Below are 19,850 nucleotides of genomic sequence, written 5' to 3' on the forward strand. Positions count from 1 at the left end.
TGGACTCTTGGCTCCACCCCCAGAGGTTCTGCATTCAGCAATTCTGCGAGGACCCAGGCATTTATGTTTTATGTTCTCAAGTGGACTTGCTATATAACCAGGTTGTAAACTACTTCTCTAAGCAAAATATTGGTCTAGGAATGAAAGCTCAGCTATTATTCAACTTATTAATTACTTATAGGATCTCATTCAAGTCTTCTGCCAGCTCTGGTTCCCAGGTTTCTCATTTGTAAAATGGGACGTTAGCCTAACTCTAAGTTTTCCTGGTACCCGTGTTTTATGATTTTATTTCTGAAAGCATAGCAATTGTAATATACAGCTCTAGACTGCTTAGAAGGATAGTTCATTGTTGCCGCTATTTGCCAAAATGGGCATACTGCTATAACACAAAACATAAACTGTCAATAATTGACCACAACAATTAGACAGAAATCCGGAGAGCCCTTCTTTTTATTTTTTATTTTATTTTATTTTTTAGGTGAGGCAACCCTTGGTTGACCTCATAGATTGCAAGGACCTTGTCAGTTTACAATCCCTTAATTTTTAATTTTTTATGCCTACAGCACCTGGTCTTCCTAGGTGGTCTTCCATCCAACTACTAACCAGGCTTGACCCTATTTAGCTTCATAGATCAGATGGGATCAGGCTTGTTCAGGGTAGCATGGCCATAGACTAGGAGAGCCCTTCTTAAAAAGAAATATTGTGAAACATCTGAAACGAATATAAAATAATATCAAATGTCAACTCCGATTGAAAAATAAAAATTAAAAAATAAATTGTGGTAAAAACATATACCATGACATCTACCCTCTTAAATTTTTGGAATGAACAGCGCAGTACTGTTAACCACAAGCCTGATGGACAGCAGATCCCTACAACTTATCCACCTTGTGCAACTGAAACTTTTTAACCATCGAATGGCAACTCCCCATTTCTCCCTGCTCCTAGCCCCTGGCAACCACCGTTCTACTTTCTGCTTCAATGAGTTTGACTACATACCTCCTATAACTGAAGTCTTGTGGTGTTTGTCCTCCTGGCTTATCCCACTTAGTGTAATGTCCTGAAGTTCCATCCATGTTGTAGCATGTGACCCCATTTCCTTCCTTTTTATGGCTGAATAGTTTCCCACTGTATGTTTATACCACATTTTCTCCGTCCATTCATCCGTTGATGGACATTTGGGTTGTTTCCACCTCTTGGCTATTGTGACTAATGCTACAATGAACCTAGGAGTCCAAATATCTCTTCAAAATTCTCGTTTCCAGTTCTTTTAGATAAATACTCCAAAAGTGGGATTGCTGGATCAAATGGTAGTTCTATTTTTAATTTTTTTGAGGAACATACTGGTTTTCACAGTGGCTGCACCATTTTACATTTTCACCAATAGTGCACAAGAGTTCCAATTTCTCCACATCCTTACCGCTACTGGCTATTTTCTGTTTTTTTGTTTGTTTTTGTTTCTGGTTCCCCCCGCCCCCCAGGTAGCTACCATAATAGGTATGAGGTGATACCTATTATGTGATATTGCATTTTCCTGAAAATTAGGTGATTTTGAGCATTTTTTCATGTACCTGTTGGGCATTCGTATATTTTCTTTGGAGAAATGTCTATTCCGTTCTTTTTCCCATTTTTTTTAATTGGGTTATTTGTTTTTGCACTATTGATTTATAGAAATTCCTCGTATATTTTGGATATTAGCCCTTTATTAGATGCATGATTTGGAAATATTTTCTCTCGTTCCAGAGGCTGCCTTTGAGGGAGCCATGGTTTTGAAGCAAGTAAACAAATTCTTTTATTCTTTCTCTAAAATCTTGTGGATAGTAGTCAAGCCCTTAACTTTCATCAGCTCAGTCTCCATATCTGTCAAAAGCACCATTCCCAACTAATTCTTTATCTTGTGAGCACCAAATAACTTAATATGTGTTACAATGCTCTGCACCGTTCACTTAAATTCTTGGCATTTTACAGTCCGTTATCATGGTCCCACTCATGTGTAGTATGGGTTTATAGAGAACTAGTTTCTTTTAGATTTCTCCGTTAACAAGAGTCATAAAGGACTCCTGTTACAATCTCCGTTAGATGGTGGGGGATGTGTTTGTTATGTGACCTGCGAAATGCCTGATCATCCATCTCCCCAACTATTCATGTAGGTATTCAACCGCTCAGTTAAGAATATTTAACATATTGTAATTATTATAATCATACTATTCATAGTGGCATTTTAAATAATTATTGTAATTGTAATTATACCTTACATGTACATGGTCCTTTATAGTTTACAAAGTGCTTTGGTATGCATTATCATAGCAGACCTGAGAGACGATGGTTTATCCCTATTTTAAGGCTCTTTACTGAAGATGGCCCAGTTAGTCCAAATTTTAGCTACGTCCTTGCTAATGAGAAGCTGAGATGGCTGTCTTAAATAATTTGTTGCCTCTTTAACACATTTTTCATCTAAGTTATATCCTCATGTTAATATCATTGAACTAGTTAGAGGAAGTGGTTTAATTGAGGTACCCAGGCCCAGAGAAAGTCCATGACTTGACTGAAATTATATAGAAATTTCACTACAAGGCTAGATCTCAGTCTGAGTTTCCTGAGTCAGTCCTTCTCTCTTTGAACCCCTATTCTCTGTTGACCCCTAGTACCCTCATTCACATAGGCATCCCTGTTTGCCTCATCCCAGGCAGCTCCCGTCATTGGCTCCTTGCCACCTTTTCCTCTGCAGTGTCTCAGATAAAAAACAAAACAAAACAAAACATGTCATTCTTCTCCATGTCCTAACCCCATTCTGTCACTCTTGCCTGCATGCTCGTGAAATATGCTTTTGGTTGGGGGAGGAAAATTTGCAAGCTGGTCCTGATGGGGGCTAGTATGATGCGTTTGACCAGAAGAGGGAGAACCTGTTCTCTGGGAGGGCTGTCTCCTCTGTGGCCTCTGTATTGAGAAAGGTCACCTTGTGTTTTTTTGTGCCAGTTTCCCTCAGTTCATTATAGGGCTATATATATATCAACACACATTATTTATATATATTCAAAGGTGCAAGAATCATAGTGTCATGAAGAGACATCATCAGTAAAGCCTTACCATTTTACAGATAGGCAAACTGAGCCCTAATAAGTCTGAAGGAACTTGCGCAGTGGAATTGTAATATATGTGATGCAGTGGCAGAGCCAGCTCAGACTTTAGGGAAGCCTTGCCTGATGGCATAGAGAAGCTACAACCACCGGACGTTTTCAGAGCAACTCGTATGTCTCCTCTATAGCACTTATAAAATTGAAACTATATAGTTATCTATTTACATTTTGTTTATCATCTTTCTCCTCCACTGGACTGGGGGTACCTTGTGGGGAAGAACTGGGTTTGTCTTGATTACTATACCGTCCTCTGTTTAGCATAATCCCAGCGCGTAGAGAGTCCCTAATATTTGTTGACTGAATGAACAAATAGATGCATATATTAAAGATAAATTAATAAACGAGCTGGGAACAGAGCCTGGGTTTTAAGATTCCAAAGTAGCAGTCGTCCCTCGGAGCAAGCTGTTCCTCCATATTTTATGTCTCATAACATATTTTATATTTAATGATGGCACAAATGCATTTTTCATTCATTTTGCGTGCAAAGGCAAAAGGTCTCCTTGCTTTTAGGATAACAAATACAAAGTGATTTCAAATTATATAGTATATTCAGGACTGGAACAGGACCAAGGATTGGTTCAAAGCTGGTGACAGGATCTGATGGCGTAGCTGACTGACGCAGGGAGGCTGGTTGTTCCCAAGGATTTTTTTCCTATACTCTTTTAATTTCTCCATCCCATCTCCATTCTGTCCTCTCCCTTTCATCCTTTACTACCTTCTTCATCTCACTCCTCCCCACTCAATTAGACCTTTGGCCAATTTTCCACATAAGGGGCAGGGAGGGCTGATTCGCAGGGCTTGGCTACCCTCTCGGCCTCTGGGGATTGCCTGGCTGCTAGGGTTAATATTTGTCCAGCTGCTTGAGTCAGTTGAATTCTTTTTAGGATGTACAATCAAGTCTCTTTCCTTCTTTCTGCCCTTATCCCCAGATGTTTGTGATCAAAGGCAGCCACATGGCCTGGTGACACAATTCTCCTGTTTTGGTCACTCCCAGGTCACCGAATTGGGAATAGGAAGATTATGCTACTGCATTACCTAGTCTAGGTGGGCTTCCTGCAGTAGCAAGACTTAGAGATGTTTAGATAGCTTGTGACTGACCGTCTGACCATTGACTAAATTTTATCTTCTCATCTTCTTACCCGGGTCATGGGCCAGTAAATTCCACTGTCTGGTTTTAATTTTTGCCTCTCTGAACTATGTGGCTGCACTCGTCCTTACCTCAAAGGGAACGTCTTAATTTAAGCACAGGGGTTTGAAAATTGGTTTGTATCAGGCTCACACAACGTCCTATTTCTGACCCAAACCAGCTTTCATTTAGAGAAGTAACAGACCAAGAGGTACTGGGGGTTAGAACTTTAACATGTGAATTTCGAGGGGGTGTAATTCATCCTGTAACACTGCCCCGGGCTCACAGAGTTGATAGGGGCCAAGAGACCAGGCTTAGTAACCAGTAAAATCCGTGCGGCAGAGCAGAGGGAGTGAGGAAGGTAGTCCTAGGGATGGAGGACAGTCTAGCCTGGTGGATTCAAGGTTTTTATACTCTTTTCTCCCCCCCCTTCCTGGAGTGATAGGCGTACTTTCAGTCCTGCTTTGTTTCCGTAAAACGAGGTAGAATTAAATGTAAAGCTTTCATTCAAGTTCAGAAAAATCAACTGCATGGATACATGTTAAAAGACCTGATTCGGTGAAAATGAATGAAAGATTATGATTATTATTTAACTTTCTCTGTGGCAGCCATAAATAGAGGATAGGGATGGATACTGACAAATCTAGATTTAAGTCCCTGCTTCTACTTTTTGACAAAAAAATACAGCTAAATAGGATATCGACAAAAGAAAGCAACATAAAATTTAACTCGTTATACAGTAATAGTCACTTCAGTGTACCAGGTCGATGCCAGGCACTGTTCTAAGTGCCTTATGTATATTAGCTCTTTAATTTTTACAGCAACCCTTATGAAGAAGTCGGTACAAGGAGTTTAAAATAGCTTTCCTGGGGTCATCCAGCTAGTGAGCACCAGAGCTGCGAGCTGAACTCAGGCAGTCTTAAGTCTTACTCCACAGCTCTATACTAGGCTGTCGCCCTGTGAGGAGTTTGGAATCGGAAACTTTTCTGGAACTATTGGTTTTTAGATATGCTCTAAGTTACCATATGGAAATATGTTGTGTTTATTCTGTATATGGCCATCAGCATAGGTCTAGAATCAATGTGTGGGGAGATAAAATGTTAAGCATTTTCTAACTCAATATTATCAAGAACTTTGAAATAATTTAACGAGAGAATGGGCTACTGTAGCAGATAAAATCGATTGCCCGTACCTAATAGCCATCTCCTCACCCTCTTTTTTTTTTTTTTTTTTTTTTGGGCTACTGTAGCAGATAAAATCCATTGCCCATACCTAATAGCCATCCCCTCACCCTCTTTTTTTTTTTCCTTATAAAACTATTCTTTGTTCAGAGGGAAGTAGGTCCAACTCCAAGGCATGTTTCACAATCAGTCAGGGCTAATTGTAGCAATTCTATATCCCTGGTTTAGGGACGAGCAGTGGGACGCTGGGGAAGTCTTCTGAGGCCTGGGGTAGGTTTTCACCTTGACTGAAAGAGAGAGACCCATGAAGAGAAAGCCTCTGGTTTGCACGACTTTCTTCTTGCTCTGATAGTATCAGATGAGGAAAGGGTAATTGAGCCAGTGCAGAAAACCATCACTGATTGCCTGCATTATGGAAAGGGCCTTGGCCCTTGGTGACTCGCTTGAGCCACTTGCCAACCTGGTGGCAATTTTCTTCAGACTTCTTGTTGAGCAAGTTGTTAAAAGTTTATACTGCTTAAACATGCTGTTTTTTGTGCTTCGAGTCATCCCGATACAGCTGCCTCGTAAGATAATGAGCTTGGTGTCCTGGGAGATATGCAGCACAACCTGGAGGCTCGCTTCTCAGGAACAGTATGGCAGGGGCTCAGGCTTTAGATGGCTTTTACTAGAGGACAATTAATGTCACTTCTAGTCCTAATACGATGATTGTCTTCACGCCCCTGCCCAGCCCCAGCACAAGTCATTCTGCGTGACTCCCTGGGTCTGTGTGTATTGAGCCAGACCGGCAGCCACAGTAGACATTCTCTATGAGTCACTTGTAGTGTCAGGCCCTTGTAAAAAGGCAGAGGCTGTGATGTCACAGCTCCTCCAATGACACAGCATCAGAGGACAGCCAGAAATAGACATGTGGAAGCCTTTGCCACCGGTGCTCTCTTGAATTCTGACACAGTCACATTTCTCTTAGCTCAGACACTAGGCTGCTGGAGAGTTGGAGAGCCAAAATAGACTGGCCGTCTAGTCACCCTCCTAGAATTCTCCCATCTACTCTGACAAAGTTCTGGGGACACCCAAGGTGAAACTCGCCCAGCAGAACGTTGAGGGAGTGAGAGAGAATTAGCTGGGCGTTGGTTCTTAATCACAGTGGGCCACTCATAAGAGAAATGAGAAAGTGTATTGAATCAGCTTTGTCCTCAACACATTCCTGAGAAGCGAGGGTTGCGAAGTGTTGGAGACTACATCTGTTTCATCTCTGGCTTCCTGCGGTGGCAGGCTGGTGGTCTTGCTGAATGTAGCAGCCAGACCTTTTATAGCCAAGCCAGAGCCTGATGGAATGCAAAGAAGCTGGAGACCTCTGCTTGGAAATGATTTTTGCATGATATTGGTAATCATGAAATCAGTTTGTATTTGTTGGGATTTTAGGGGATCAGTAGATTGTACTCACCTTCTTCTGTAAGTCTAAACCAATTAAGAGATGGATGCAAGAATCAGAAAAATAGATATCGAAATATTAGATGTACTATCGAGGAAAGTTAGGCTGGAGGATTTGGCTTCTAGGAGTGAGGCAACGTGGATGTCTTAATACTTCACCTCAGGAGAGAACTTTCTCAGACAAGGTGAGGTTGTGCAGTCATGGGCCTTCTCCTACAGAGTGGGGATCTCCTTGGCGGAGCCTAATGCATAGCTGAGAGCAGACTCCAAAGTTCCCTTCCGCATGCTGCACACACTGGTGAACCTCGCTTCTCCCTGAGGAGTCTGAGTAAGAGTGGAAAGAGAGGCCTGGAATGCCAGTCTCGCTGAATTCCCCGCACATGAAAACATGATGAGCGAGGAGTGTTTCTCCCAATCATATTGGCTGAGTCCTTACTATTTGTTATATGCTGTGGCCAACTCTCTGCACATACTATATACAGTTTAATTCTCTTTTAAACCTTATGAGGAAAGTGCTAGTATTATCTTCATTTTACAGATGAGGAAATTGAGGCACAGAAAGAACAGGAACTTTCTGGAGGTGACACAGCCAGTGTGTGGTGAGATGGGATCCAGACTGAGGTCTATACGAGGCCAAAGCTACCTTGCAAGCACCCTGCTGCAAAGCCTCCTCCTCATGACTGCACGCTGGGGTTGGGTGCTGTCAGGAGATGGGAGAACCGAGGATTCTTGACAGGAGACTAGGATTCTGGCCCACGTTCTGCCACTTCTTAGCCCCCATAGCTATGGTGCCCTCACCTGCAAAATAAGGATTGCAGTGCTTTTTTTCTGAGAAGCTCAGAAAGTCCCTCTGAGGGTCAAATGAGATCATGGGCATTAAAGTGTTTCGTGACTGGCCGACCCAGAGCACAGATGTGCATCTGGGAGCAAGCGAGCCCTGAGTTCCATTCTTGCTCCCCTAAGAACTTTCTCAATGACATGGTCCAACCATTTGACTCCCAGTACCTTAGTTTTGCCGCCTGTAAAATGAGAGCCCTGTTTCTTGACCTACTAACCTTTCAGAGGTGTTGCGATGCTTGAGGAGATGATGTTAAGAAAATGCTTTCTCAGCATGATATCGATATGCAGGAAGATGATGAGGACTGCTGTTATTTTGTGAGATGTGGTGTTGAGGGCAGTGATTTTTTTTTTAGCAAAATTATTTCTTAGACTCTCATGCTCATTTACGTAAAGAATTTAAATGATGATAAATTTAGCTTTGCACCACAGAAATTTAATTTCAAATGACATACTAAAATAAAAATCTTTAGCTAATTCACATAATTCAACTCAGAAGCATAAACAAGTATCAGTTTTGTACTCAGCATTATGTGCTAAGGGACATAAAATAAAAATGTCAAACATGCCTATAGTGCTTACTGTGTGTCTAATACTGTTCTAAATGCTTTAAACATGTTAATTTATTTAATATTCATAGCAGATCTATAAGTAGGAATATTATCTCCCTTTTATAGGTGGAGGATGGGGCGGGGCAGTGGCTCAGAAAGGTTAAAGGACGTGTCCGGGATCGCACAGCTCTTAAGCAGCAGAACCAGGATTTGAACCTAAGCAGAGTAACTGCAGGCTCTACCACCTTAACTGCTAGCATAGGACTTGAGAAGTGTAGTCCCTGCCTCAGACAGCTTGCAGAACAGCTTACAGACTGGTTGAGAGGCAAGAGTTACACAGACGGTGGATAACTTAGAAAGCAAAATAAGACATTGCTGTATTGAATTATGTATCAAATGATACCATCTGGACTACAACTTAAAAAAGGATTCAAAGTAGAGAAAGGTCATGGAATTAATACGGGGAGGTGGTGTCTGACCTGAGCCTTTTCGGGCACTACGATTTGAATAGGTAGGTAAAATGATAGGAGTACCCATGTGGTACGTGGCTCTGCCTGGCGGGACTCATTATGCGAGAAAGCATTGGCTAAAAAATATCAAGAAACAAAGAAAGGCAGTTCTAGGAATAAATAAAAGACAATATTCCAGATAACTTACTAATCATATGATAATTTGTGGCTGAGTGTCTTCCATTATGAAATGGAGATACTAATTCCTATTTTGCTTTCCTTACAAAGTAAAACTCATTTTGAAATTAAGTACTGCACACACACACGCACACGCACACACACACACACACACACACACACACAGAATGGGGTGATCGTTTTTAAAATATATGTTTTTTTAAGTTTTGTTTTTGCCTTAGTTGGCTGGAAGCGTCTTTTGCTTAGAGAAAGAAAGAGGGGGATTGGGAATGCCAGAGGGGAGGTAGAGACCAAAGGAACGTCCACAGGGAACCAGGCTGCAGTCTTGAGAGGCAGTTGCCCACATTCCTTTAGCTGCCGTCTAGCGCATCAAGGGCATGCTTTATTTAAGGCAAGTCTCCTCAGCAAGACCACGTAGAAGAGCTGCCTTTTTCTGACTTCAGTGGTGGTGGGAATCCGAAGGAGGCAGAAGGGAATAGGAGAGCAGAGCAAAGAGACATGGCCCTAATTTTCTCATCCCTGTGCTGGCTTTGGCACAGGAAGCAGTAGGCTCATTAGGTAAATTAAGGCAAGACTAAGAATAGATTTGCTTCTTCACCAGCCTAGGGCATAAGATGGACCTGCTAGTCCTGTGTGATATAGGTCGGTCCCACAAGTCCCTGAGAGTATGTTTGGGATCTTGTCAGGGTAGGTTATGGTGGTTGGGACAAGCCAGCCCTGTGGTAAAGACTGTAGGTCAGACCCACCAGTGGAGGAGAGCGGAGTCCCAGCCAAACCTGAGAGAAATCTCTGCTGCTCGCTCTGGGTCAGGCGAGGCCCGAATGGCCAGGGTCCCCCAGTCTGTACTCTGATTGAGGCCAGAGAGCAGATTAGAGAACAAATGTCATGGCAGCTTCCGTTTCTGCTGTGCGGGCCAGAGGGGCGAGCAGAACGGACAGGGAAGTGATCCCTGGACAAGGATGGGCAGGAGGCCATCCCTCTACCCTACCCTATCACCATGAATGCTCAAAAATCACACATTTCTCTCTCTCCCCCTCACTTTCCTTATACCCAGAATTCATCTGGGTGGAGAAGCAATGATAAGTTATTTGAGAGATTAAAAAATTCTTATTCTAGGGAGATTGACACAAGATAAAATGATAATTTAGGTAATAAGAAGAAACAGAATTCAAACTAGATTGATGATTTAGTTCATTTTTTCTGGCAGACAGAAGCTCTAGAAAATGAAAGTTCAGTTATGAGCAAAATAAGTTTATTTTTCATCTCCATCCAGGTAGAAGTATGAATAAAATTGTATGATCCAATTACATATAATGTTCTTGTTAAACATTTCTGACTAAGGTACCATATCTAAATATATTAACCTTTGACTGAGACAAGATAATATATGTAAGAGTTCCTGGCACAGATCGAGTGCTACGTGAATATTAAATTATTTTAATGTCGTTTGGGGTCAGTGTCAGGACCCATAACAACTGCGTTATCTGGATCGTAGCTCTTGGTTCCACATTTCGAGCCTGAATCCTGGGCAGTATGGACCCAGAAGAGCATCGATGCTTTTCCTCCGTGTGACGATGTGAGGAAGTTTGTGGTCCAATGCAGTGATTTACAAACCTGGTCCTGCAGTGGAAGCACCTGGAGAGCTTACTTAAAAAGAGAGATTGTTTTTCTTGTTTCCCCTTGTGATTATGATTTGGTATTTCTGCGGAGGTGCCAAGGCATCTTTTGAAAACCATTAAAAATTGGTTCAGATGGCAGTGTAAATACCAAGGGGCATTGTGGTTCATCGTCACTTATTTCTTCCCTTTGAGGGTTGTTGACTCTGACACACGTGGGATAGACTAGAGAGAATCAAGTTTGATTGTTTTTTTTTAGTTTTTGTCAGTACCAAGTTCTGTGTCTCACCAGCTCAGCTTCTGCCAATTCTCTAAATTCCACAAGAAAACAAATGCAAGAGATAATGAGCTTTCTGTTGGCCCAGGTCAAAGAAGATGGCATCTCCCCTTCACTTCAGCAGAATGCAAGGTCTGCATGTCAAGAACAAAGATTAGGTGCAAGGGGAGATCCTCAATCTGGACAGAAACGTTTTCTTTTTTTTTTTTTTTTCCTCTTTTTTTGTCCTGTTTTTAGTTTCCAGAGGTACATGTCTTCTATTAACTCCCAAACAGAGGATTTTACTGTGACACAAACTGCAAAACAGGCATGATATGTGCCAGAGTTCCTATAAAACCAACCTTCTTTCTTTGGGGTTCTAGGACTTCTATCCCACCTCTGCCACCACTTTTCAGGTGCCGTCGCCTTAATGTGGCCTCCCCAGCACTCTTTGAGTCATCATATTTTGCTGGTCACCTGACTAGATGATGCCCTGGCTGACACTGGCGAATGGCTGTTGTCTTGAACATAACCGTTCCAGTAAAACGTGGTTGATTAGCATAGCTATCTCCATAAGACTTTCTGTTCTAATTTGGCTGTTAGAATTCTGGTCCCTCTCGAAGGTCATGCTAACCTAGTTAAGACTCTTGGAGAAAATGCTGTCGTTCCAGTTCATTGCGTTTGCATTAAAATGAATCGTCCTTCAGCTGATACACTAACCAGCACCCCATCATCTGCAGCTTTGTGCAGAACCTAAACTGCAGGGCATCGTTCGTTATTTAAGCTGGAATCCGGGAGGCTCAGTGAAAATATATGACGGGTGCCAGGACATTAAGGTCCTTAAAGTTCTAGCTGTGTGCAGTTCACTCTGGATAGAGTGAAAAGATTTTGATGAAAAGCAGATTACTGCAGAGCGAAGGATGCTGACTGCTGGGGTCCTTCCGGTGTCGCATCCCACAGAGACAATATGGCATTGTGAGAGCATGAATGCCAGAGTCAGATGGCCTGGTAGGAATCCCAGCTCTACTACGTACGAAGTTGGGGGATTTGGGCAGGTTACTTAGCTTTTTGGTGCCGCAGTGTATATTTCTGTAAAACAGAAGTAATAATTGAACAGTACACATTGGGTTATTGTGAGGCTTAGATGCGATCATCCCTGTAGAGTAATATGTTATATATGCTCAACCTATTTAGCTATTATTATTAAATTATTAATATTATAGATGGTCAATCAATGTTAACTGGTTTTTTGTTTTTTTATTAATAACAGTAACAAACCTCCAGAATGGTTAATCCTTCATGTATCTCATCGATATGATTCTTAAACTGTTTGAGAGAAGACATCCAAGTCTGAGACCACCACAGTAAATGAGAAGAGATGATTTCTACCTCCACAAAGGTGACATTCTAGAGAGAGAGCCTGGAAGTTAATGAGTACCCATCACTGCAAGTCCAAGAAGAGGGTGGGAGATCACTTTTTTAAGATGTTATAGATTTGTTCTTATTGGTTAGGGGGCTATAAATTGCTTAAAACAATACCTGACACCACATAATAAGCATGAAATAGTTTTATTTATACTATTATTATTACTATATTTCTACCTATACTTACTTGCACTATCTTGCTTAAACCTCATTACAACCTAGTGAAAAAGGTACTATGATTATCCTGTATTACTGATGAGGAAATCAAGAGTTAGAGAAATTAAGTCATTTCCGCAGTGTGACATACTTTATATGTGACAGAACCACAATTTAAACCAACTACATGGGCTCTTTCGGAATTCTTGTTTGCCTGATGCGACTTGTTGCAGACTGTGTTTCTCAAAGCAATCGCGGAGCTATGAAAAGTCTGTTTTCCTTTTGAATTATACACTCCATATTATTTTCTACTTTTAAGGGAGACTTGGACCTGTCAAATGTTTAGTAATGGGGCAGTGAGCTTTTGATGGTCATGGTATATAACATGTCACAATGAACTGAACGCTTGTGTCCCCTTCAAAGTTCACTTGTTACACTCCTCACCTCCTATGTGATGGTATTTGGATGTGTGGGCCTTTGGGAGGTGATTAGGGCATGAGGGTAGAGCTCTCCTGAATGGGATTAGTGCCCATATAGAAGAGGCCCTTGAGTGCTCCCTTGTCCTTTCTATTATGTGAAGTCACAGCAAGAAGATGACCATTTAGGAGCCAAGATGCTGACTCACTACACACCAAATCTGCTACACCTTGTCTTAGACTTCTCAGCTTCCAGAACCCAAAAAAATAAATGTTTGTTGCTTAAGTGACCCAGTCTATGGTATTTTTGTTACAGTAGCCTGTAAGGAAGGTGGTCACAACCTTTGGTCCTTAGGAATTCCCTATGGTTTGAGCTATTACTCGAGTGAGGTTATCTCCCTCTCTCCCAGGCTTTTGGCAGGACTGTGTCTAATTCTTCCTCAAGAAAAATGTAATTTAAAAATATTCTTGAAGAAAAGGAGAATCTATACTCTTCCTTTATGACCTTTAAATAAAATTAGACTAAAAGAAGGTCAGAGTTGGGAGAAGCTGTAAAGATTATTGAAACCGACTCCTCCATTTTGTATTTGAGGTGGAGACCAAGGGAAAGGCTAGGAATTGCCCAAGTTTATTTGATTAACTACTGTACAGCACGGTGGCTAAGAGTGTGGACTCTGGAGCCAGAAGACTTGGGTTTGAGTCAGTTCTGCTCCTCCTAGCTGTGTAATGTCTTTATGCCTCAGCTAAAGGTGCAAGATGGTGGTAATAATGGTACTTCCATCATAGGGTTTTTGTGAGGAGTGACTACATCTGACGCGCTTAGGATAGAGGCTGGCTCATGTGTATCAGTGTTTACTAGTCTTGTTGACAACACTGGGATTTGAGTCCAGATTGCTTAGCTCCCTGCCCGTTGCCCTTTTCATTTACCTAAATTCTCTTCCATCCAGATCTTTGTAACTAGCTGAGGTTCATCCTGCTTTAGTTTGATCCATGCTTGCTCTATTTGCAGTCTGGATAAATGTGTAGACCTTCTGGGTATTACCTTTACACAGCATGATCATAGGACCCTGAGGTCAGACCGACCTGGGACTGAATTCCAGCTTTAGCACATACAGTGAGTCTCCTTGTACCTCTTTCTTCACTGGAGTTAAAAAGGAGCTTCTGCACAGGAAAGAAAACAATCAACAAAATGAAAAGGCAGCCTCCAGAATAGAAGAAAATATCGGCAAACCATATGTTGGATAAGGGGTTATTATCTAAAATGTGTAAGGAACTCATACAACTCAATAGCAATAAAACAGATCATCCAATTTAAAAATGAGCGAAGGAACTGAATAGGCATTTCTCCAAAGAAGACATACAAATGGCCAACATGGAAAGATGCTCACCATCACTAATCATCAGGGAAATACAAATCGAAACCCCAATGAGATATCACCTCACACCTGTTAGGATGGTGTGTATGCGCACGCGTGCAAGAGAGCTAGTGAGGGCGTGAAGAAAAGGAAGCTCTTGTACACTCTTGGTGGCAATATAAATTGGTGCAGACACAATTTACAACAAATTTGGAAAATAGTATGAAGTTTCCTCAAAAAATTAAAAATAGACATACTATATGATTTTGCAGTCCTACTGTGTATATCTCCCCCAAAATGAAATCAGTACCTTGAAAAGATACCCATGCTCCCATGCGGAAGCAACCTAAATGTCCATCAATGGATTTTAAAAAATGTGGTATGTACATGCAATGGAATATTATTTAGCAATGAAAAGATGTGAATTTTGCCATTTTTAACGATTTGAATGAACCTTGATGACATCATGCCAAGTGAAATAAACCAGTCACAGAAGGACAAATACTACATAACCCCACTTACATGATGAATCTAAAATAGTCAGATTCATAGAAGCAGAGTAGAATGCTGGTTGCCAGGGGTTGAGGGAGGGGGAAATGGGAGGGTGTTAGTCAAAGGGCACATAGTTTCAGTTGTATAAAATGAGTAAGCCCTAGAGATCTACTGCACAGCATAGTGCCTACCTTAGTCCATTTGGGCTACTATAACAAAATATCACAGATTGAGTAGTTTATAAGTAGCAAAAATGTATTTCTTATGGTTTTGAAGCCTAGAAGTTTTTGATCAGGAAGCCAACATGGTCAGATGAGGACCCCGTTCCAGGTCGCAGACTTCTCAGTGATCCTCACATGGTGAAAGGGACTACAGATCTCTGTGGTATCTATTTTATAATCCCATTCATGAGGGTTCCACCCGTATGACCTAATCACCCTCAAAGTTCCCACCTACTAATACCATCACTTTTGAGGCGTAGAATTCCAACATAAGAATTTCTTATTTTTTTTTGCGGGGGACACAAACATTCAGACCATAGCAGTTCCTGTAGTTAATAATACTGTATTGTATACTTAAAATTTTGCTAAGATGGTAGATCATATGTTAAGTATTTTTATCACAAAAAATAATAGTTTATTATTAAGAGCGAGGGAGAAAACTTTTGGAGGTGACAGATATGTTTACGGCAGAGACTGTGGTGACAGTTTCACAGGTGTATACTTATCTCCATACTCATCAAGTTGTATACATTAAATATGTACAAATTTTTGTATGCTAGTTATATCTTAGTAAAGTGGCTTTAAAAACTGTTATTAAGGTTGCTGTTAGGATTAAATGAGCAACTCCAAATAAAAGAACTTAGCAAAATGCCTGAAGCTTATTAAATATGTACTTAATACATTGTTTTACCATTCTTATGGCTTCTTGTGGATTTTTCCAAGTCATATGAGTATTTTCCTTTTGCAGATGATCTGAGCCATCCATGGAAAGAGAGGCTGAGCATCTATCTCACCAATGAAAAACCTGCGAGTATGAAGCCATCGCGACACTCAGGTGAGTTAGGTTTGTAATCTGCAAACATCAGTCCTTGGACCAGATGTTTCAGAATCCTCAGAGGAGCTTGTTAAAATATTTATTACTGGATCCCATCCTGTCTCTATTAAATCAGAATCCCCTAAGGAAGCAGATCCCAGGAATATGTATGTTTTAAAGCTTCCCATGTACACTTTGTGGGCTGCCACATGTGGGAACCATGGGATTAGGCAGCTGCCTAAATGGAGTGACTGAAAGAGAACCAAGAGACTTTTGTATAATATGATTTGTTTCTCTCATGACCTTCCATTCATACATCCATTCGTCTGTCTGTCCATCCATCCACCAGCCAAACGTGTTAGTGCTCAGTGTTTGCCTCATGACCTGCTACTGCCATGGTTGGTGCAAAGATGAATGATCTATGCTCGTAGAGTTGATCAGCTGAGAGAATGGATCAAATAAGTCTAAATAGTATATAATGAGCTATGAAGAGCTGTGGGGCTTCAGAAAAATGAACACTTCTTCCAAGTTGTGGCAGGAGAACTAGGAGAGATTTCATTTGCATCCAGGAGCATTGGTACACTGGGGATCCTCCTGTGATTCAAGCTTCTCCTGTGTTAGATGTCAATCCTGTTGGTTTCTATAGCTTTCTAACTTCCTCTTCCCGTATTGGAGTTCTGTGGTTGCTCACATGCTTTACTTTTGGGCTGAGAGCTTGATAAAGATGAAGGCTGCCTCTTAATCATCACTCCCCACCCCCACCTAGGTGTTCAGCTCTGAACAGCTGCAGTAAGTAAGTGCTCAGTAAACACTGAGCAGGTTGGGTGGTTGTTTGGGTTATATAAAGAGGGGACGCAGTGGGAGCAAGCCTGGTGGGCCAGGGCTGCAACCAGATTGCGGAGCACCTGGACTGTGAATCAAGTTTGGGCTTTAGTTTTTGGCAAAGAGCCCGAAGCCCAGTTTTGGAAGCTGTGTCCAAAATGTAGAAAGGGCAAGAACTAGGGCAGTGTATCTCAAAGTGTGGGAGAGGTACAGAGGTAATTTTAGGTATAAACTGTGATGAATTACCTTGAATCATGAAGTGGCACAATCATTCCCTTTTCAGTTCCATTTCAGTCCATATGATTATTTCAAGGAGACATTCTCAGTGGGGAGCTAGTATTTTCACACCTCTCTAACCCTTTCTAATCTACCTTTTTAACAAAGAGAAAACAGACTTCAGGCTCGCGCCTTGGAAAGTATGTTAGTTATCTATTGCCATCTTAATGTATGTAGCAAAACATTCAGCAAAACCTCAGTGCCTCTCAACAATAAACCTTTATTTAGCTTGAGAGTCTGAGGTCAGCTGTTAAAGTGATTCCTTTGGTCTTTGACTGGATTTGCTCTCAAGTTTAGCAGTTAGATTCTCAGCTGACTCTTGGCTGGGGAAACTGGGCTCTGCTTCATGTATTTCTTACATCCTTCCATCAGGTAGCCTGGGCACATTCTCGCAAGTGTCAAATCTACTAACACAATGTTGGCCAGAGCAAGTTCTCTCGCTGAATTTAGAATCAAGGGATAGAGAAATGGGCTCTGTCTATTTAGTGAGAGGAACTCAAAGTCCTGTGTCACAGAGGCATAGATACAGGAAGAGGTGAAAGATTCGTTAATGGTTCAGTGTGTCTGCTACAGTAGGTGAGGTAGTTAAGCTAGAATTTACTAGCATGTTTTTTTATTTTATTTTCCTAAACTACCTTTTTTGTGGCAAATGATATAAGTGTTTGATTATGGTGACAATATAAAGTTTTCTTTTAAAACAAATTTATTTGAGACAATATAAGTGGATGTAAAGAGAAAGTCTTTTTTTTTTTTTTAAATAAAGTAGCCCATATGATACACAGGTATGGCAAAAATCACCAGACAAAGGAAGTGACAAGTTTAGCAAACTCTGAAGCAGGATGATTGCAACTGGGATTGTGAACAGGGGATGTGTGTTGGAGATGTTGCAGATTCTGCAAAATAAGCTTAATAACCAATGGGATTAACTGAGTTTGGTTAAATAAACATATATTAAATGTCAGCAACCTGTCTGACACAGTGACAGAAGCCAGAGGAACAAAGATGAAAAACTTGAATCCTTGTCCTAAAGCAGCTCACAGTCTAGTGGATGAGAGAAACATCGCTGATGACTTCAACACACTAGGGTAAAATGTATATTTAGTTCTTGTGCCCTGGGTGCCCACAGAAAGGGCACTAAGCTTGGGCTGGGGAGTGGGTACTGGGGAAGAGCTCCCAACAGGCTTCCTGGAGGAGGCTCTGGAAGAATGAACAGAGGTTTCTCTGGTGAGAAGGGTGAGCAAAGACATGCAGAGAATGAAATTTTGGGGGAGAACGTTCATTCTTACTGCAGTACAGTGTTTGATACAGGAGATAAGACTGGGGAGTTGCAGGCAGCCAGGTGCAAAGCTAGACAATTTAGGATTTTCTCTGTTATGGACAACAGGGTGTCAGTGAAGGTTCCCAAGCAGGGAAGAGGGGTGGTGGTGGTGGTGGTGGTTCTGTGTGTGTGTGTGTGTGTGTGTGTGTGTGTGTTTATATTTATAAGATACATACACATTCACACATCTGCCAGGTGGTTTTATAGCTTTTGTTTGCAAACCTCCAGTGAGAGGGAGCTCATTATTCTATAATCGAGCCTGTTATAGTCCTGATTGTAACCAGATGAAAAAGATCAACTTGAGGGGCACAAAGCTGGCAATGGGCACTGTTTCAGCAATCTAGCCAAGGAACATAGAGGGGCTGAAATGAATAGGGAGAGTCTAAATGTAAAGACAGATGTAAACTTCATTGGTTAATGCTAAGAGCTGCAAAAATGTGAATTGTGGTTGTGCTCACTTTAGAGCCCAAACTTACTGCATAAACAATTCCCAAACCACACAAATATCGATTTTTTTCCTTATAATTGGACAAAGCAATGCTGACACCCAGTGGCTGGTTCAGATTACTCGCAGCTCCCAAAGAGAAGATTCCCGAGGGATTTGGGACATCAGTTTGCCCAACCTCGGCGCTCAGAGCATCCCAGGATCCTTAGCTGAAAGGGCAAGTCTAAAATGAGCTAGAAACGGCCGGCCATGTGATGTATTTGGCACGACACAAAAGATATTTCCCAGTGAGTTTAATGCAGACAAAAGAGCTAAATTAAACCTGCAGATGAAAAGAGCATTGCATCAAAGTCAGCCCCGTCTAAAGCAGAGGCAAAAGCAATTACCCTTAGAGTTAGTTCCCTGGAGAGCTCCTATCCAAAGCACCAATACAAAAATGGATATTTAAAGGTCAGTTTCTTAGTCAAATCAATAAATACCCTGTTTGTATGGCGGTGTCCCAGACTCCCTGTTTTGGACGGAAGCTTCTCAGCCCTTATTCTGACAGAGTTGGGACGTGTTAGAGCAACAAGGAACTTGACGGATCAGATGGGAAAACAGATCCAGGGGAGATGAGTTTCCCAAGGTCTCAAAGCAAGCTAATATCAGAAAGGAAATGACAGTGTGCTGCCCGTCTGGCCAGACCTACTGGTCGAAGCTCCAGCAGCCATCTTGGACCACGTGACAAGGGCTGCATTTAAAAATGGTGGAGCAGACAGATGGGAGGGGTCTGGGTCATGAGCAAATCCAAGGAGCTGCCATTACCACCCTGGACAGCAGACCTTCAGATTTTTAAGAATCCTCATCCATCATTGTCTTAGTCTGGTCGGGCTGCTATAACAAAAATACCACGGACTGGGTGGCTTAAATGACAAGCATTTATTTCTCACAGTTCGGGAGACTGGGGAGTCCAAGATCAAGCGCCGGCAGCGTGAGTGTTTGGTGAGGGCCTGCTTCCTGGTTTACACGTGGCTGTCTTCTTCTGTGTCCTCCCATGGTGGTAAGGGGGTGAGAGAGCTCTTTGGGCTTTCTTTTATAAAGGCACGATCCCTATTCATGAAGGCTCCACCCCTCAAAGGCTCCCACCCTAGCGCCGTCACATCGGGGTTTAGTATTTATTTCAACATGAATTTTGAGGGGACAGAAATATTCCGTCCTGAACAGTGCTCCAGGCCTCAGTTGCCATCTGTATGTTGTGAATGCTCATCACCTACTGATATCACTGTCTGAACATCACAGAGCAATGTTCGGGACCAAACTCGGGGGCGTCTCTATACAAATTTGGTTTT

General features: G+C 41.8%; 1 pseudogene; it reads right to left on the bottom strand.

Annotated features, from left to right (window-relative positions):
• Window positions 1-554: 554 nt before the first annotated feature.
• Window positions 555-673, bottom strand: LOC112475301 (annotated as a pseudogene).
• Window positions 674-19,850: the final 19,177 nt, after the last annotated feature.

Source organism: Pteropus alecto, unplaced genomic scaffold, assembly GCF_000325575.1.
Source record: "Pteropus alecto unplaced genomic scaffold, ASM32557v1 scaffold40, whole genome shotgun sequence".
In the NCBI taxonomy this organism is placed as follows: domain Eukaryota; kingdom Metazoa; phylum Chordata; class Mammalia; order Chiroptera; family Pteropodidae; genus Pteropus; species Pteropus alecto.